At 38.2% G+C, this 21,789-nt stretch overlaps 1 pseudogene; it reads left to right on the plus strand.

Moving 5' to 3' along the window:
• The window catches only part of LOC107689280 (aminopeptidase O-like), a 76,989-nt pseudogene that overhangs the window by 19,444 nt on the left and 35,756 nt on the right, over positions 1-21,789 (plus strand).

Genomic DNA, 21,789 nt, shown 5'->3' on the forward strand with positions numbered 1-21,789 from the left:
AGAGAGAGGAAGGGAGAAAGACATTGCTCTTTATTTTTGGAGGGGAACCACATGTAATCATTAATAATGTACAAGCACAAGTGAGTGTCCCAAATACAGAAAGAAGGTAGCTGTGAAGCCATTTTGACTCTACTAGACCTGTAACTGTATCCTGAGGAGGATCTGAAAACATCAAGTTGACATGATCAGCTAACACATTGTTTGTTGTTGATTTATGTAAATGAGCAGCCGATGTTGATGATGATGATGATAATGTAATAATTTTAGTTCACATTAATCTTTAATTGAATTAATGTATGTATTTAATTATTAAATGATTATTAATGTAGTTAATGACTGGTGAACAATAAAAGTGGTTAATTATAATTAATGTAATAAATTATATTAATTTAATTATTTTTAACTGGTGGACAGTAACATTGTTGAAAAAATTCTGTACACTTATTGGAGGATGAACTGAGCCATATGGGATATCAAAGAGACTTGAAAGGTGTAACCAAACACTCCGCACACCTTAGCAACCACATAGCAATGCTTTAACTTTATAGCGGCGTTTTGTTCAGGAAAAGTGAAGATTTAGTTCATTACAGTTTTTCCGAATAAGCTTCACTAGTGGAACTATAAGACAGAAAATATTTTTCTCATCTCCATAGACTAGATCTCCATATATGGGAAGGCATCTGTCCCTTTTCCCAGATCTTACTTTGTTTCTTTGTGGAATTCGACAGCGTAGACCTGCACTGAGGGTACATCCTCATAGAGATAAGGCATTAGAGCATGATCAATCATACTGCTCTTTATCACGATCAAATCCGTGACACAAAGAAACAAACAAAAGCAGGTTATGATGGCTAGAAAAACACTGCACACATATAGCTACACGCCCATTTGTCTGCAAGAAAAAAAAAGTTTAAAAAAAGAGTTGCTGTTGTCTATGTCAGCGGCGCCTGAGTATCGACCACATCTTTACAAGAGCCTTTTATTGGCAAGACCAGTTAATCTCCCAAAGAAGATCAATAGTTTTTAACCGAGGTCGTCATCACACGCAGAGATGGCCAGCACTCGACGCTATGTTTGTCTCTCGCAATCTACAGCACCTTTGGCCATAGGAAGGAAACACTCCATTGGACTGAGCCATGAGAATGAACCCTGTCTGATGCTTAAAAATATCAAAAGTATCCTGAAGATATTTAAATATCTAAATTTGCCATTTCATGTTATGATTCATTGCTAACTATTCAATTTGATTGGCTTCTCTGTGTTTGCGTGTTGCAGATAGACTGTTGGGGATTTAGTGATTCTTTATGGAGGTTACAAAGAGTAGATGGCGACAAGTAACAGTCATTGAATCATTCATTCAACCGAATTATTCAAAACACTGATTCATCCAGGAACAAAACCCGGGCTGTGTTCCAAATTGCATACTCTCTGGGTTGGTACTTATTTTGAATAAGTACTTACTTCGTGACCTTTAAAATGTATGATCTACAGGTGCATCTCAATAAATTAGAATGTCATGGAAAAGTTAATGTGTGTAATATAAATGTAATCTGCATTTATATTGTAGGTAAGTAAGCATATATGGATGCAGCCAAGTGAGTCACTGGATCATTTATTCAACCAATTTGTTCAAAAACACTGATTTATTCAGGAACTAAATGTGCAGCGGCAATTGTGCTTTGACTTGTTTTGGAACCATTTTCATTTCATTGATGTTTCATTGCAAAAATGCACACAAAGTAACTGCCAACATTATGTCTAATAAAGTAAGATACTCAGTTTGAACCTATTTATTGAACTGTTATGTAAAAACAAATAAGGTAGTGGTAAAAATGCCTTTTGTCTTGTGACTTAACAATCTTACACTAATCTCAGTGTGCACTTACTGTATGCACCGAAGAGCCATAAAAAGGGAGCATTACTGTAATCTATGGATCTGTGCACAGAGAAGCTATCAGGGCTGTAATGGTTTCATGAATGCAATTGTTTCTACACTTAGTAAATTGTTAGGAAGTCTTAATGTATGCTGATGTAAGTGTAAGTGTCCTGTGCAGAGCACTGCAGATGCAGCACTTTGCCTTGCAATACCACAGTCTGATTCATGTGGTGTTTGTGTTTTTGCATATGTTTGTGTATTTGCACACAGGCCCAATAAAGAGAACACAGGGGAAGTGAGCGAGTCTGGTGCATCAGTAGTGAAACATGCTCTAAACCCAGAAAAACCCTTCATGCAGGTGCACTATCTGAAGGTACGTCTGAAAGCTCAAAGCACAGAGTCCTCTGGGACATTCGAGTTGTGTAGATTTGCTCTCTCTCTTTTTCTCTCAGGGCTACTTCCTCTTGAAGTTTCTGGCTGATCAGGTTGGTGAGGAGAAGTTCCTGCACTTCTTCAAAGTGTTTGTGGGAAAATTCCATGGGCAGCTCATTCCGTCTCAGGTGAGCTTGTCCTGCACGGGAGATGTCTGTTCATTTAGCCAGAATTCAAATGTTGGACGGCATCTGCATATTTTGGCCAGTGATTCAATCTCACCGTCATTCCATCAGCTTGTGTCAGTGAAAGAATGCAGTCAATGCACCAATTCCCCTAAAGGTGTGATACTTAACTCGATTTGAGACAGAGATTTTTGACACATAGTTTCATTCAGGGTCCAAAAATAACACTCACCTAGCACCAAATAAGAGTTAAAACAGCTTTTGGTAAATATAGAAAACAGTTAATAGCTTTTTAGTGGTAACTTCATTAGGAATTGCAAAATAGTACATAGAATAAATCAGATCTTTTTTTTTTCACCTCCAGACCTCCATGTGGCAACACTCCTTGGTTCCGCCCGTCCTTGGTTCTTGGAAGTATTTTTCCTATTCATTTTTTGCTAAGAATTTAAAAAACCAACTGAACCAAACTAACTACCTACAAGTGAATCACAACATTACAAACTCTTATTTGAAGCGAAATAGAATTTAAAAATCTGATGAAAAGACAAAGGTACAAGACTGTGTGCTTCATGGCTTTAATAAGTGAAAGATCTACAATCCCGTGAAGTGATGAATGAGTATAAAACTATTGATATAGAGATGAAGGATATACAAATATTTAAGTAGTTTGAGAGTGCAGAGAGACTGAGGGTATCACAATGGGTCTGTCATTAAAGGTTAATAAGTTATTGTTAATAATCAATTCCCTTATGGGGAAAATAAGTGGGATATTTACTTCCCAAACCCGACATATGCACTCTATTCATTTTAGAGCTTATTGGAGACTAATGTAGAAATACAGTATGATATTAACATTTCAGTATTTTTAAACACTGTAGGCTCTGTTTGAAGTTTTGATTTTCACACACTGCTTTCCATTCACATTGTATTCTGTCTCTTGTAGGATTTCCTGCAGATGCTCTTGGACTCATTTCCAGCAATGAGCAGGTATGATGGAATGGTATTAACACTGGCTGTCCAAAACACATGCACTTTAGTAGCTCATTGGACTCCTCAGCTGCTCTGCCATTATTAGTGTGGGGAACTTTGAATTGGAGGTATTTAGCTAAACCAGACCCTGCAGGAATCTTTCTTCTCCAGCTCGACCTCAAACAGTTTTTCCACTGGTTCTTTTGCCTAAACTCACCCATCATTTTATCAAATATTTACTGTATTTTCACTGTCTCATCATTTACGTGTTGACATAATGTTGTCATTAAAACTGCCCAAAGATGTATTATATAGAAGAAATATGAAGAGGCTTCTTTGCCCTCCATAATATTTTTGTGCTTTATAGCCAGTGGGAAGCCTAGATTAGGTCTGATGTGGGTTTTTTTTCTTGGTGAATGATAAAAAAGCAGTATCCAAACTGCTTGTCGGTTCCTTTAGCTGCTTTTCAGCATGATTTTGAACTTAGCATATAAACCGAGCTATGTCTTGTTAATGTTAGTTATGCAAAAATATTAGGGAAAAAAATCACTTACTGCTCCTAATCAATTCTTTATTAATGACTTTGCTTCAAGCAGTATTTATAAATTGAGAAATATGTGGAGTAAGTACCATTTTTTATTTAATTAGTTATTATTTATATTAATGTTAATTATTATTTTTGCTATTTAACTCCGTTAATATTTATATTAATATTTAATTTTTTGTTCAGGATTTTAGTTTTTATTTTTGTATCGTCGTTTTAGTTTCGGCTTCAGAAATATTGGTATCATGGCAAACTGTAAAACAATCAGCTCTCTGCATTCATTCATTCTCTCTACTGCCTACGATGTTCATTTTTTCCCCCTTTTTTATCTCTCCTGTTTCATCCGTCGCTCTTTCAGTTTTGTGTAGTCTCCATTTGCTCATTAAGGCCTAGCCACTGGCTGATGATTGATTGAATTACATTAAACTGAAAGGTAAGGGCGTTCAATATTTGTGTCTGCTTCTCAGAAATGTAAACATTCATGGCGGCACAACGCTAGAACAGCAGATTGATGTGGTGAAACAATCACAGATGGGACTCCTTGTGTCAGATCAAAGACAAATCAATGCTTCCATGGCAAACCGTTCTTACTACACCACCTCCCAGTTAAGGAAGTCCATGGCAGCTTCTGTTAATGTGCACCTGATTTATTTTGGATATCTGTGCTTTACTTTGCTCCTTTTTTTGGTTTCTATTCATTTTCTTTGCAAATTAACAAAGTTTTTTCTTGCTGGACTAAAAAACGGACAATGAAATCCCATAACCTTACATTAAAGAGTAAACTGAGCCATATGTACTTTACAGACCAGAATATAGTATAACCTCGGGGGTGGGCTCAGGCCAGTAACTCGGGCCAGTAAAGAACCACCTAGTAACCACCCAGAACACCCTAGCAACCAAACACAAACATAGCAACATGCTGGAAACCACCCACAACACCTTCATGGAGGAGAAGTTTGCATGGGCAGTGAATATATAGTGCTAGTTCAGAATGCGCTTTCAGTTTCCTTAAAAAATGACCAAGATTTGACTTTAGTTACAGTAACTACACTGACAAAAAAAATTGGTGGTCAAAAAAACTGCACTCAGAGCTGGCTAGTAAATTTCACAAATAATTGCAAAGAAACTGCAAGTAACGCATTGAATAAAAAGACTGAAATAGTATTTTCTTGTAAAACATACTCCAGTAATCTTTGTTTTGTTTATAACTTCGTGAAATCATTTTTACAGAATGGAGTTTATAGCAACCATAGTTATTTGTTGAATATGCTGACTATTTATGCTTTCAAAAGCTGTTCTTCCATTTTAAGTGAGTTAGAAGGTATTAATTGCACATATATATCAGTGTGGCTAATCAGAACAGAACAGTTTTTACACTCTTACAGTCTTTACAGGTTCTTTGGATTAGCATTTACGCTTCATTAAATCAATCTCAGTGTGTATTTGCGTATTTGCTTGTAGAATGAGCCTTGCTTTTATTCCGCAACAACACGCCATGGCACGACAGCGCTGTTATTTAGTAATCACAGTCCAGTGAGCTTAGTGATTTGCTCTGACACTCTGAGATGGAAATTTCCATCCTTTCCTTTGTCATAACTTAAATGTGTTCAACTGTTGTGTCAAATGGCCACAAGTGTTGGAGACGGGTTATTCTTGTCTGAGACAGTCCATTAGTTGATTATATGTGCTTTGTGTGTGTGTGTGTGTGTGTGTGTGTGTGTGTGTGTGTGTGTGTGTGTGTGTGTGTGTGTGTGTGCATGTGTCTGCGCTCTTGCACGTTAACAAGATTGATTTGAAGTGAGTGGTGAATGACTTCAATTATAGCCAGAGAGAAATACTTTGAGAAGAGAAAAGAAAAGTAAATCTGTACTCTATAGTCACAAGGGTTAAGCACCATTCAGAGTTGAATTGAAAATTGCGACTCAGTTCCTGTTGAATTTCGAATGAGGTATCAAGCAGGATTGTAATTGGAATTTTAATGTAAAGAAGTCAAATTACAATGGAATGAAATGTAAAGAAATTCATATAACTACTGCAAGTATAGTTTTAATAATAGTAAATAAAAGCAATGCCACCTTCAGAAGATTTTAATTTATTATATATATTTCTTATTTTTTTATTAATTTTAGACCATAGTAGAGGAACACTTTTCCCCCAGAATGCTATAATTTAGGCAACATTTTATATACTACTTTATATACTTTTATATACTAAATTTTGATGTCAGTATATAGTTTTTTAGACAATCATCTGGACATTTTTTGAAATGAAAAAATTACCATTTATTTTGATGACTTAATAGTGTTGAACATAGTTTGGGGAAATAAATGTAATTATTCCTATTCTGGGAAAAATTAGGTAATAGATCAATAGATAATAAATCTATTTTCAAATCTGCTAACAAATCAATATGAATTTAATTTAGATTATTTATTAAGGTTAATGCAATTATTTGTGTTTTGTTTTAAACCATATGTTGTATTTTTTAATTGCAATTCAGTAATTCCTCTTCTATTTTCATTTTCATGATTTTAAAGCACATGGAAAGGAAGCCAAAGTTCTTGATCTCTTTCAATAATTACTGAATGTATCACTTTTCTCTTTCAGTCGAGGCATCACACTTGAAACCATCTTTTCAGACTGGTTAGATACACCTGAAATGCCAAAGGTAAGAAGAAGAAAGTCAAAATCTATTTTGAGATGTTTGCTTATTCAAGCCAGATTAAATACGATTATGCAAAAGGAGTAAAAGCAGGCTTGTTACACAACATGTAAAAGATGTATTGTTGCAACCTCTCATGCCTTTCAGAATGTAAAACCGTTTTGAATCCATTTCCTCTTGAGCAATAGAACATAGAGCACATGCATCTCTCCTGGACTGACACATGGCATGAATGAAGTAGCTTCCCTCCTGCTTTAAGATCTATTTAAGCTCTCAATTATTTCTAAACTGGGCTGCCATGAGCTCTTAAACAATTGATGACTAATATGAAACCGTAAATCTGTGGGGGGTTTTCTGTTTAATGTAGGATTTAGTAATCATTATACAGTTTGAAAGGTGATTCAGTTGTGAAGATATCATGATTCCAGCGAATACTGTGGAGGCTGTGTATATGGAATCTACTCTGTTGAATGAAGATTGGAAGATCTTTTTTACGTTAAGAATTGTGTGTTTTATAATAACCGGTGAAGACCACAAAAGCATTTGCGTTCATTCATCCTGAGTCTGCGTCTCAAAGAAATGCATTCCAACATTCATCTCTCTCCCTTCCAGCACAGTTTGTCTCAGTTTTGCGCTTGATTTACACCCATTCGCCAACTAGACTGACCTGCGGCGCCATTTTCATTGACGCCGCCATTAGATCTAATGACACGTGGCTGCCAAAATCAGCAGTGGAACAGTTTTACTTTTGGATAAAATCCTTGTTCTTTCCCCTGTTTGAAGCCGTTGCTTTGACTTAAAAAATATGTTCTTCTCGAATGCTCCTCTAAATAAATAATGACAGGAAATAGTCGAACCCCACAATAAACAATCACAGCCACATACACACACACACATACAAAAGGGAGGGATGAGATGGGAACGGAGCTTTCTTTTTCATTGTGCTATTTTTAAGACGGCAAACATTTGAGCGAGCATAATAAGTCGCTATATCTGCATTTTGAGGTGGGTTTGAGGCTGGGACAATCTGAATCTCATGACCTCCCTTGACTCTGCTCGCTGTGGGTTGATGCTGAAAGGATATGCTCACAGCAGCCTACCAAATCCCAATCCTGACGTGTACCTTTTGTAGAGAAAAGCAAAGCAGCTTTCAGGTCATTAGCTGGGATGCGGCTGTATGGCAATAGCTGTGGTTCAAGACATTAGGATTCTCAGAGGCAAATATAAGCTGGTTTTAGAGAACTAGAGCTTTGTTCCAAAACCTAGCACTCATCCCATTGCCTACATAGGATGGCGGCTTCTAAGGCAGCATCCTAGATGTCATGGAACCTCATTGGACAGATATGGAAAGCATATAGCAACTTACAAGTAGCACTCCACTCAGCAGACTTGACTTGCAATTGATTTTAATTGAGTTTGATGTTAGCAAGTTGCTAAGCTAACAGCGTAATGCTCTATAAATGCATAGCACACACAAATAATGGGTAAAATAATCAATTTTAAAATATACTGATCTATTTTAATAATAGTTTTAAATATTGAATTAAATATTTTATTTAAAAATGTTTAATCAACATCTCTCCCACTTTCTCCACCATTTTGGATTTGTTTTATATTTAAGGTTTGTAGGTTATTACATTAGATTTTGGTTTTGCCTTCTTTGTGAAGGATATATGCAGTGCTGCTTTAGAATTTCTTAAAAACAAGGTATCTTAAAAGGATAGTGTACTTATCTTGTTCCAAACCTGTATGACTGTCTTCCAAAACCAAATTGGACCCCCTTGACTTTCATTGGATGAACGAGACATTTTTTTCAAAATATCTTTTGTGTTTTACAAAAGAAACTCATAAGTTTGGTACGACATGAGGGTGAGCAAATAACTTTGTGTGAACTATCCCTTTAAGAGACTGCATAAGTTGCCTATATTGGTAACCATCTGCATGTCGGTACTGTTGCCTTAATATACTGCCTATGTAAGCAGCTCGCTAGGTTTTGGAACACAGCATAGCTGGCATTCACTTAAATGTCAAATCCACTGCCACCTTAGCGATCAGGTGCAAGTTCATGTCCAGTTATTTTATCACTCAAAAGAGGAACTGAGTGTGTGTGTGTTTGAGGGACGGGTTTGAGAGTGTGTGAGTGTGTATTTTTGTCCAGCTCTTACTGTTTGAGTGTGTGTGTAAGCTTGAATATAACTAGAACACAAAATGTAGTGCTGGACAGCTTCCTCTCTTAACAAAAAAGAAAAAAAATCTCTTTGAGGAAAAAACAAATTGTCTATGAGTGACAAACTCGCTAGCAAAAGAGTAGCAATGAGCAACAGCTAATGAAATCCCATGTCTGCCCAACTGCTGCCTCATCAACATTTTTTTGTGTTAGTCAGTGTAAAAAAAATAGTCTGCAAGCCAATCCTTTGTGTTATTTGTAGACATGCTTATCATAAATCAGCTCTTGTGTTGCTCTGTGTATGAAATTTTACTGAAAATTAGAAATTTGGGTTACACTTTATTTCGATAGTCCACTTTAGACATTCTACTAACTATAAGTAACTTTGTAACTACATGTCAACTAATTCTCATTAATTTGCAACTACATGTCTACTAACTCTCAGAGTAGACTGTTAGGGTAGGTTTAGGGTTAGTAGAATAAGTTGACAAAGAAAGTGTTAAACGATATTAAGCAGACAGTCTACTAATACTCTACTAACTGCTAGTTGACATGTAGTTGCAAAGTTACTTACTGTTAATAGAATGTCTAAAGTGGACTATCGAAATAAAGTGTTACCGAAATTTGGAATCATAATTACAGTTGGTGAGGGGAATAATCTAATTTAATGTATAATAATTGTTGTACATACAGTAGTTTGCTTTTAGTTGTGTAAAGTGTGCATAAACACAACTGAAAACAATAAGCTCGGCCTTTAATTGTGCAGAAGGTGACGACCTTCGGCTTTGTAGCATGTGGTTGACCTGAAAGAAAGTTATTACATTTTGATGAATGATTACAAAGATGAATCTGTTTTGTTCATCAATGAATCATATCAAGCACAATAAGACCAGGAATGCGAATTAATAAAGTAGGAGGGATCAGATCATTTGACAGATGAGAAAATATAAAAAAAACATCTCAAGTTCAGACAGAGAGCTGTGAGAGCAGTTAGCACGTCTGTCATCATAAAAAGCAGCTCTCGCTGTTGTGCCGCCAACACAAGGGCAACATCCCACTGTTAACTGTTCAACACTAATTTAGTTCTGAGCACGCCATGTTTAGGAGTTCGTACAGACGTACTAACACAGAAATACTAAATTTACCGTATATGCTGTCAGCGTGTGTGAGATGGGAGTTTGCAAGTGTGTTTGTGTGCGTACTTTACGAGTTTGGCAATGAGAGGGGGCTGATTGCAGTGTCTTGCAGGCGCACAAAGGCCTGGCTGTGCCGGGAATGAACCAGGCAATCTGGGCCATAAAACTGCTATGTGTGGTATCCAAGTTAACAATGGCAGTTTGCAGCCCGAGAGTCAAATTCTGCTCTGCCTACTCTCCTTTCCCGAAAGTGCACAAGAGTCAAAAAACACACATATATAGACACGCACACATTTCACAGACTTTTTTCTCTCTTCCCTGGGGTAACAAAAACACATTTATTTAACTCTTAAAGTTGCTAATAAAATCATGCATGCACATAAAGACTCATAAGACTTGAGGAGGGGTGTGCTACATCTCTAAGCAATCTTAATTACAAATTTCGCCTAGCGGACAATAAACGGATGCAAAAATTCATAAACTTGCATTTAAACCGAAACCCAAGCCATATTTTGGGACCAGAATGTCTGGGCTGTTATGCAAACTACATGGGAAATCTGTGTTTTGTTTTTTGTTTTGCTGACTGACTTTTAATAGTTATTTGTGGCCAGATTGGATTTTTTTGTTGACCGAAATAAAGATAAAACTATTATAATTGGAAAAACTGAAACTAAAAATGTTTTTATGACTTCAAAACTTAAAACAAAAATTAAATGAATAATTCAATTATTAATTCAAACTAAGTTTAGTTTTAATTTTTTATATTTTCACATTTTATAAAATTTATATTTAATGCCACTATTTAAATTATATTATTTAACATTAACACAATATCTTTGGAAGCAAAAAACTAAAATAAAAAATGCACACACATACACAAAATTAAATAAGAAATAAAACTAACCCTTATAGAGAGAAAACTATTGCAAAATAGACTCAAAGAAAAACTGAATCATAGAACTATGATAACCCTGGTTCAAATGACAAAACTACAAGGCTTTAGGTCAGATAGACAGAAAGATTTTTGCAAAGCAAATTTTTGCTGCCTGTCTGAACAAGACTTGAGGATGTGAGCTCTTTTTACTTGAGCCAGTCAATAACCCTCTAGCAACCGCTCGATCACATAGCAACGTCTTGGTGTCCAACCACAACACTCACATACATTTTCTCTAGAAGAGGTGTAAAAATTCACTTGATAACAAAAATATTATTAAAGCAGATGAAATGTTTGAAAGACCTTTGATGTACTATGGTATATGAATATAGTAATACCTGATACCATCACTTTTTTAATGGATAGGGGACATCATTGGGTCTGTTTTCGCTTCTCTTATCTCCCACATGTTTCTTATTACCTGTGAGATCCTTCTATACACTCTTAAAAATAAAGGTGCTTCAAAAGGTTCTTCAAGCGATGCCATAGAAGAACCATTTTTGGTTCCACAAAGAACCATTCAGTCAAAGGTTCTTTAAAGAACCATCTCTTTCTTGCGTTTTTGTAATCTGAAGAACCTTCTTTCGCCACAAAGAACCTTTTGTGAAACAGAAAGGTTCTTCAGATGTTAAAGGTTCTTTATGGAACAATTTAGACAAAAAGGTTCTTCTATGGCATCGTGAAGCACCTTTATTTTTAAGAGTGTACCTGCCTTTGTGTTTACACACCTCTACGCACACACGGCTCATCAGTTTTAAAGAGACAGTCCCTCTGAAAGCAGCGGCCCCGAGAGAAGTGTGTGTGCATGCTTACGTGTGTGTGACGGAGAGAGAGACAAGCGGCCCCTCCTCTGGCTGCACGGGGAGTCAACGCTGTTGATTACAATGAAGCTCCGCTCCCAGACCTTTTACTGCAGCTACTGCCGTCTGCTCCCCCACACGCACTCCTCATCTCTCTGCCTCCTCCTTTTCTCACTCGCTCCCCTCCTTTCTCTTTCCTCCCTCTCTCAGTGACGGAAGGTATTCAGTGCGCCGACGGTGCGAGCTTTAATAAGGTTAAGTGCAGCGCGAGCGTGCGGAAGATCTCGCAGGAGTCGCGAGCGAGGATCTTTAGAGGAGAACTCCTCCGTTTCAAATTAATGAGGGGATTTTGTCCTCTATTTTATACTCGTGCTCCTGGTCGCAGAGCTTGCTGTGTCGAGTGGTTAGTTCCCATCAAGGAACAAGTGATTCTCTCTCTGTCTCCCTCTCTCTCTCTTTCCACTCAACATTCTGCTGATCTCTTCCTCTTGTTCAGTGGCCGAGGGACGCTTGCTCAGAATGGTTGCGGACTCCAGCGGTGCAAGAAGTCAAAGGAGAGGTAAAGTACTTTTTTTAACTCTTAAAGCTCCCATTGAGCACCTGTTTATAGCTTACTTCCTTTGCAGATTGATAGTTCTTTACTATATGTCCTGTAGCACTTTATATGCTTCATTCAAGAGGTCTTGGTAACTTTTACAACTGTGGATCTTCTGTTTTGAAAAAGTCTTTGAGGATGTTTGCGGTTTGAACCGTCTTTATTGTGTAATTGTGGGTAGCGTTCGCTATTCTTCTATGGCATCGTGAAGCACCTTTATTTTTAAGAGTGTACCTGCCTTTGTGTTTACACACCTCTACGCACACACGGCTCATCAGTTTTAAAGAGACAGTCCCTCTGAAAGCAGCGGCCCCGAGAGAAGTGTGTGTGCATGCTTACGTGTGTGTGACGGAGAGAGAGACAAGCGGCCCCTCCTCTGGCTGCACGGGGAGTCAACGCTGTTGATTACAATGAAGCTCCGCTCCCAGACCTTTTACTGCAGCTACTGCCGTCTGCTCCCCCACACGCACTCCTCATCTCTCTGCCTCCTCCTTTTCTCACTCGCTCCCCTCCTTTCTCTTTCCTCCCTCTCTCAGTGACGGAAGGTATTCAGTGCGCCGACGGTGCGAGCTTTAATAAGGTTAAGTGCAGCGCGAGCGTGCGGAAGATCTCGCAGGAGTCGCGAGCGAGGATCTTTAGAGGAGAACTCCTCCGTTTCAAATTAATGAGGGGATTTTGTCCTCTATTTTATACTCGTGCTCCTGGTCGCAGAGCTTGCTGTGTCGAGTGGTTAGTTCCCATCAAGGAACAAGTGATTCTCTCTCTGTCTCCCTCTCTCTCTCTTTCCACTCAACATTCTGCTGATCTCTTCCTCTTGTTCAGTGGCCGAGGGACGCTTGCTCAGAATGGTTGCGGACTCCAGCGGTGCAAGAAGTCAAAGGAGAGGTAAAGTACTTTTTTTAACTCTTAAAGCTCCCATTGAGCACCTGTTTATAGCTTACTTCCTTTGCAGATTGATAGTTCTTTACTATATGTCCTGTAGCACTTTATATGCTTCATTCAAGAGGTCTTGGTAACTTTTACAACTGTGGATCTTCTGTTTTGAAAAAGTCTTTGAGGATGTTTGCGGTTTGAACCGTCTTTATTGTGTAATTGTGGGTAGCGTTCGCTATTCCTTGTACCTGGAGCATCACTCAGTGGCTAAGAGAGGAAATCACACAGTTAAAAGGTGTATTTTTGGTTTGTGAAGTGAGAAGTGAAGGATTTTACCCTGAAGCTTTGTATTTAGTGTCTTTCAGTCATTGTATCGGTTTCTCTCGTGTTTGAATGACGTCCTTCAGCTCAGAAACTGTTGAATGGAGCTTGTATGTGCTAAGTGCATCATGTTTAACTATTTCATTACTAAGTGAAAATGTTGTGCGGCAGGTATTTCACGATGTCTTTGTCTCTCACACCTTCTCACTCTCTCTCTCTCTCTCTCTCTCCCGCCCTCCTCTGCCTCCTCTTCCGCAGGTTGCAAAATGGATTCATTTCAGTGGACCTGGTGGAAAGGGCAGCAAGCGGAAAAGAGCAGGGCCCAAGGTTAACTTCAAAGAGGTAAGACCCCGCCAAGCAGGCTTTAAATAGAGCTCATCCCTGTTTGTCTTCCCTGCATCCCTCCCTAATAATTTCCACTTCAGTTCGGTCACTCCAGATTAGGAAAAATGAAAATGTTGTGCGGCAGGTATTTCGCGATGTCTTTGTCTCTCACACCTTCTCACTCTCTCTCTCTCTCCCGCCCTCCTCTGCCTCCTCTTCCGCAGGTTGCAAAATGGATTCATTTCAGTGGACCTGGTGGAAAGGGCAGCAAGCGGAAAAGAGCAGGGCCCAAGGTTAACTTCAAAGAGGTAAGACCCCGCCAAGCAGGCTTTAAATAGAGCTCATCCCTGTTTGTCTTCCCTGCATCCCTCCCTAATAATTTCCACTTCAGTTCGGTCACTCCAGATTAGGAAAAATCCGTAGTTTTGATTAATCATGCCTAACGAAGTCAACTTCTGCTCTTCTCAAGTTGCTGTTTAAGAATCGCTCAAGTTTGAACATAGTTTTGTTGTGGAGCAGGGCTATCAGATTTTAGTACGCAAATGATGTACTGGAGGACATTGAATGCTGGAGAAGGGCTCACACATACGCCCGTCTCGTGTGTCCGCCCCTTGGCCAGCCGACAACAGAAGATAGGTGGGGAAAAAATCAAGGCACAATCTGAAATAGCTTGTGCCGTGCCATGTGATGGCGGTGAGTCACTCCTTTGAGGTTTAGCTTCAAAATGGCTGATCTCCTGCCAGGGAAGATACCTGTTGCTCATTCTGCGTGAGTTTATGCGTGTGCATGAGCATGATGTTTTTGTGTATTCTTTTTCTCTCTGTGTTTACCGAAACTTCGAAGTTGTGCATACGTGTATACAGATTCCTCTGTAAGTCTTCACCCAAATTGTCAAACAGTTTGTCTCGCTGAAACTCACGCACATGTGGAATCTGCACGCCGACTGGCTGTGCACCCAACAGTGTGGTCGAGTCTCTATTAAAGTATGTTCACAAATCAGATGGCAGAATTAGCATCATAAATTCTTGCGTGTGTGTGTTGAGCGTGTGTATTGCGTGTTTCATCTAGTGTGATTTAAGTTATGTCATCTTCAAGTTTCAGCACTGATGTAATGTCTGCCTCAAGATCCTGTTTTTGTGGTAGGTGTGTATATTTGTGTGTCAGGGACTGGAGCTAAGAGGCTATTCTGTCTGAATATGTCTTAGTGAAAGGACATTCTTGAGTGTCACGTTTTACAGCTGCTACCATCTGAAGCTGTTAACTCTTACTGAAAGTATTGTGGTCGTACCAAGGTATAGTGATGGTGTCAGATGGTAATTCAGTGGTATTTTGATATACATTAGGGTTCAAATGTCTGAGACCACTAATAATATTATTTTATTTGCTTTTTTTTTAATTTATTTTTTTTTACTTAAAAACATAGTATATTATTTTAGGATTAGGATTATTAAAACAAAGTTATGACATATAATACTATATATACGTTTTCATTTTATGTCTGAACTTTTCTTTGTTTTAAATTATTCAGATTGAAAGATTGAAATTATATTATTAAAAATTATAAGAAATGAAAGTCTAATATAATATTTATTTTAATTCTTTAATTTATTTCAATAATTGTTATTTTTAGTAGTTTAGATAATTGAACAAACGTTACGATAAAAAAACTATATAATGGTCTTCATTTTAAGTCATAACAACTTTTTTTAAATTATTAAAAATTCTAAAACTTTTTTTAGATTTAAGTGAATAATATAATATAATATAATATAATCATTTTAAAGCTAGAATTGATTTATTAGGATTTGTAATAATTGCAAAGAATTACATACAATTAAGAATATTATATTATATTATATTATATTATATTTATTATATTATATTATATTATATTATATCTTTTCTTTAAAATGATTATAAATCTTAATCTTAAGACTTTTTCTTGTTTAAAAAAAAAACAAAAATACATTTTTCAGTGTGTTTTTTTGTACCCCATTACTTACCATGTATGGAATGATTTCCATATTCTTGTGCTACTTTATTTCAAGTGAAGTGAAGTATGTACTCACTGATTTATCATATAAAACCAATTTTCTAGTCATCATCCAGCTCTAGTTGGGGTATTTTTGATATGTGATATTTTTGAACATGTTTTACAGCTGTTAGCTGTGAAACCTGCCACACCACACCTCTCTGAACGAGTATGAAGCTCTCTGAAGCTCAGTCTTTCTGGCACCTGGCGAATTTACACATTTGTTACATGTAACTTCAGAGAACAGTGATGGGAGGTGTATATAGAGAGAGACAGGCCCATGAAAGAGAAGAAAGACCAATTACATTCCAGTTGGCTCTGTACAATGACCAGGGTGGGGACAGAGGGAGAAAGAGAGAGAGCCAGCGATTGTTTGAAGTAGTGCCATAAAAGCCAACCTGAAAGGAAACACTTTTGACCCCTCCTCTCCTCATGTTTCCTTCCTCTCGTACACCACTCCACCCCCTGCTCGTGTAAGGTGGTGGGAGCCCCTGGCTCTTTCCAGGTGTATTTTATATTGCACATTCATGGACTTCAAAAGCAGGCACCCATCCTCAGCTCACCCATAAATCAAGCTCAGGCTGGGCCCTTAAAGCGACTGAGGGGCGAGAGGAGAGCATGTGGGCCCTACAGGCAGTGCAGCGAATGCTCTCTCATTGGTAATTACATCATAGGTAATTGGCACAGTTCAGGTCCAGACACCCCTTGCTAACCAGACTGAGATCAGGGTCACTTTAATGTGAAATGAAAGTTTTGGAGCGGAAAAGAATAGAGTTTTATTGCCTCCTATTTGAGCGTGTGTGGGTGTGTAGGTGCGTGTGTGTGTGCGTGTTTGGGGAGTTGCTGTGCTATATTAGTTACGCTTTGTGATAATGAGCTTCATTTTGCTCCATTTTCATCCAAAGCCAAGCTAATGAGAGAGCCTGTCTGCACCGGCTAATCACAGAGACAGAGGGACCGACCTCTAGTACGGTCTCATACATTATCTAGCCTCCCACTTGGTTGCTAACCATTATACAAGGTGAAATATTGGCATTGAGCCACAGGTGTCCTGTTTGAAAGTCACTACTTTAGTAGACGCTTGTATCCAAAAAGTATATTATATTATATTATATTATATTATATTTAATATTTTAATATTTTTCCATTTTCTATTTTAATGTTTTAAAATGTACTTTATTCCTGTGATGGCAAAGCTCAATTTTCAGCAGCCATTAGTGTCACATGATCCTTCAGTAATCATTTTAATATGCTGATTTGCTGCTCAAGAAACATTTTTTTATTATTCATGTTGAAAATAGTTCCTTAATATTATTGTGGAAACTGTGATAGGATTCTTTGATGAATAGAAAGTTCAAAAGAACAGCATTTATTTTAAATGGAAAAGTGTTTACTGTCAATTTTGATCAATGTAATGTATTCTTTCTGAATAAAAGTATTAATTTCTTTCACAAAAAAAGCATTATAAAAATGTTTTACTGACCCCAAAAATTAATGAAAGTTTATGTGTTTTCCCTGCTCTTGAACCTACAGTGGCATTGGTAGTGTCATGTTCAATTGAACTACAGGAATGTATTACAGGAACAGTTCCTCTGGAATTAAGTCTCTCAAAAGTGGCACAATTGCTATATTCATGGCTCAAACCATGATCTTTCAGCGACCAGTCCAGTTTTTGTATTTTTTGGCCATTTGGCCACTTTTATTTTTAGGGATAGTAAAGAAAGGATAGAAAGATTTAAGGAAATTATCAGAAAATTAAATGCGAGCCAGACTCGAATTTGCATCACTCTCATTTAACCACCGCACCACAACCCCTCATTGTATGGGCTAAGCCGTTTAGGCCATACTGTTGGCTGTTTAGGCCATATTGTCGATTTTGGGAACAGGTAATCTAAATGGCTAGACACTATATGAAGTTCCTCAATGCTCTTAGGTTTGGCTCTTGTGAAATCTTTCTTTGTATATACAGTGTCAAAGAAAGGAATGCTGGGTTGTCTGAAATTAAGGTCACATTCATGAATAGCATCATCCTTCCCTTAGACAGCAGAGCCTGAAACCATAGTGACACAGATACACTGCACTCCTAATCTATATTCTTCATGGTTATTTCTTCAATTCCCTTTTCGGCATTTGTTTTATACGGTCGTGTACTCCTTTGAATGTTCGCTGGAATGTAGATGAAAGCGGTTCCTTGCGGGACAATGTTTTTGAGCCTAATCCAAATTCCTGTTGTGTGCTGACATTGCTGTTACTCCGCATAGCCAAATGGATGTTCCTGTGGCCTGTTCGATATTTTTGCGGTAATGTACGCCACTCAGGTTTGTCTTCGCAGGCCTAAACCCATTTTCCTTTTTTCTACCATGCACCGAGATGTCCAACAGAGTGCTTGATTGCCACGACCTGTTTCCTTCTGTTCCTCAGAGTCTCAAACTCACTCTTTCCCTGAAGTTTTTTCTGTGCGCTGCATCCTGAACCCAAAGCTGATTTATGGATATGGAGGAAGAGGTAAAGGAAGTAGGCCCCTCAATCCAGATCCTCTCCAAAACCCGAGAGCACAAAATGACAGACTGTAGTTCTAGTGTCTGAAGTTGTGTGTATGTGTTTGTGATAGAGAGGGGGATGTCTGCATTTAATGAATATTTTGGCATCAGACAGTGCTCAAGTCAATCCAACAATGTGCGGTTACGTGCGACTGCCAGGGCTGGAATCTCTTTTGTACTGTTATTAGAGACAAGCTCAGTTCAGCGAGATTCATGACAAACAACAAACAGAAAGATCCATAAACAAAAGCAAAACAAGACTGACCTTTTCACTTGCTGCCCCTCCTTAAAGGGAAGAGGTGGGGAGGTCTCCTCTATTACTTCTGACTCATTCCTCTCATGAGCTAACTGCACATGAGGGAAAATACAGGAATATAAAGGAGCTACTGCTGATATTCTCAGGATAGTGCCTCACATACAGACACAGGCAAATACATTGTACATGTGTCTCTTGTCTGCATGTGTGGGAATGATCCAGGGTCCATGTCCAATTGTGGAGGAGCAAATGAATGGCAGAGGCTGTGGAGAGGAACAAATGCTAGAGAGAATAAACCATGAAGTAATGTGCTTTTTATTACACTCACACACACACACACTACACTTCACATTCCTCACTTCAGAGGAGTTTATACAACATGCAATCATTTAACCAGAAAAGTTATTTTAAGTTTGAATGTATTTAAACTTCAAAGTCAGATGCAGATCAACTCAAAGCTGTAACCAGTATCGCCAACTGGATGACTGACTAGCGTTATGAAAATCTAAACATTGCACATGTGTGTTTGAAGTGTGCATGGCCTGGTTTGATACATGCTTTTTAGTGTTAAATTGAAATTTTTAGTGTTAAATTCAAATTTAGTTAATAGTTTATTTCATTATATTATAGAAGATGTTCTATAGATGTTATCAATAAACATGTTGCTTGGAAAAAAATTAAATGGCTAGCGGTGTACAAAGATGCTCTTTAGAGGCAGATGGTGTAGTTGCAGCACCTACCTGTTGAAAACCATTGGCATAAAGGCCCATACTGGCAGTTTCTCCACATTTTTCCTGTTGTTGAGGCTGAATTCCTGGGTATGTGTGTGTATTAGCATTAGCCTGTGCACATGTGTCTGCATTTTTATTGTGAATTGCATGGCTGAGAATTTCCACAGTCTGTTTTGTACTATATAATGATGCAATAAGCCATGCTCTCAAAAGAGCTCTTGCGTTCAACTTCCTATGCAAGCCTATCATAATCAGCAAACCTCATATAGCTGATGGCTTTTATTTGATACGGTAATTGGGTGCATTCGCTCGCTAGAGAACAGTGTAGAGGGTTGTAATGTAGACCCAGGGCCTTTAAAAGCCAGAGCATTATACGAACAGTATGTATATAAAAGGCTCTGCCACTCCTGGTGCATGAAAGCAGAACTCTGCGGTCTCTCTGTTTTTTTTTTCTCTCCGTCCAGCATAGAAGCACTTTAGCATGTGTCTGAAGACCTCTGGGTTTTAATGCGGTCTTCAGCATAAGCTTAAAGGGATAGTTTACCCAAAAATTTAAATCAAAATATCATCAATAACTCATGGTGTTCCAAATCTGGATGGCTCACTTTCTTTCCAATGTTGTTTTGGACCCCATTGACTTCCACTGTACAAAAACATTCTTCAAATTATCTTAGTGTTATAGAGAACGAGAAAATAAAAAATTGGAATAAATATTTCAGCATATTTAGTAGACTCTTGTGTCCCAATGATGGCCCTTGGGAGGAATGATGATAGTGGTTGCTTGAGCTGTGATTTTTGAGTCAGGTGGAATCTTTGTTTCAACAGTTTCTTCAACATAAGGGACACAAATATCATTGTATTATGTGATTCAGATCATTAAATTTTTAATCAGCAAACACTCACTTTTCTCTCAAAAGCCTAAGCTGAACTTTTCTCTGAGGAATAGGGCTTGAAGCTTTTAACGTGAGTGGTTTCCTCACTGAAAAATAGCTAGCAACATCTCCAGTGTCATTAAATACCATCTGTGTTTGTCTTTCCAGCGCATATGGAAAAGGCATCAGTTAGGAAATACACAGACACACATCGCTTTAACTGATTACATATGGTTGCCCCTCACTATTTCCACAACCGTGACATTCAAGCTCCAATTGGATTTATGTCAAATACCAATTTGCAAATAAATGTGCCTTCTTAAATGGGAGTTAGCATATAAGGCTCAAACGAGGCTCGTGTTAAACGACTCCGCGCATGTTTTGCATCATGTTCCACGGGCCTCATTTGGTGGGAAATTAAATCAACGGTCACAAATAAAAAACGTAGTGATTGTGAAGTGACTCGGGCATCGCTTCATCTAATTTCTCACTGGTCGTAAGCGCCGCACTCCAACATCTGTCTGATAGGAGAAAAAGCAGCGTTTTGGTAATGAGCAAGGTAGACGGCGGGTCTCACGGACCACTATGGTGCTATGAGCCTCATTGAGTTCCCCCCCTCTATTCTCTCTCTTCCACTCTGTGAAGGTCTACAGAGCAGACTTGTAAAGCCCACAGCATACACGGCAGGCTCTTTAATGCTGTGGCTTAATGCTGTTGGGCTCACAGGCGCAGAGATTATCGAGGGAGACACATATGAATCTAATAGCAGAGACTTTTAAAGGGGTTTATTTGTCGTTAGGCGTACAGATCAATTTGGGCCGTTTTAGCCAAAGTGCTTCCGTTAAAGCAGAAAATCGTAATAGGACTTTGGGTTATGAACACTATAACTCTCCGGATTGCATTTTTCTCTGAAGTTTATGACAAGTATGTAGTTTAGAGGCACTCAAATGGACTGTTTGACTTATGAACTACTTAACTTAATTTGGTTAAAACAAAAAATCTGCTTCATTAATGACCTGGTGAACTTAACTAAGTTCAACCTGCCACAGGAGCTGCTCACACAGTTCTACTCAGCTGTCATTAAGTCTGTCCTGTGCACTTCAATAACTGTCTGGTTTGACTCAGCTACAAAATCAGATATCAGAAGACTACAGAGGATGGTTCGGACTTCTGTAAGGATTATTGGTGCTCCCCTGCCCACCCTTCAAGAACTGTATATATTCAGAGTGAGGAAAAGGGCCCAGAAAATCACTCTGATATAAAAATTGCTATTTAATGCATTAAATATCCCTCATACCATCGTACTGATATTAATCCACTCATATCTTTTATGCTTACTTAGCTCGTAATCTTAAATCTGAAGTCCATATTATCTATGCACAGCAAAGAAAAACATGTTTTTCTCAGACTTCCGACACTACCAAAAGTTTGTACCGAACATCAAAAATAAACAGAATAAAACCCCCCAAACAAATCAAAATGCCATTGGACTGATGCCGTTGTGAAATCGTTACAGTGATTTTCTGGCTTGCTGGCAGTGGGCCAGGAAAATGAGCCCTTATCAGATCCATTTGATGGCGCTATATTTGGGTCTTGAATT

The sequence above is a fragment of the Sinocyclocheilus anshuiensis genome, unplaced genomic scaffold (assembly GCF_001515605.1).
Source record: "Sinocyclocheilus anshuiensis isolate Anshui unplaced genomic scaffold, SAMN03320099.WGS_v1.1 scaffold1255, whole genome shotgun sequence".
NCBI classification, from domain to species: Eukaryota; Metazoa; Chordata; class Actinopteri; order Cypriniformes; family Cyprinidae; genus Sinocyclocheilus; species Sinocyclocheilus anshuiensis.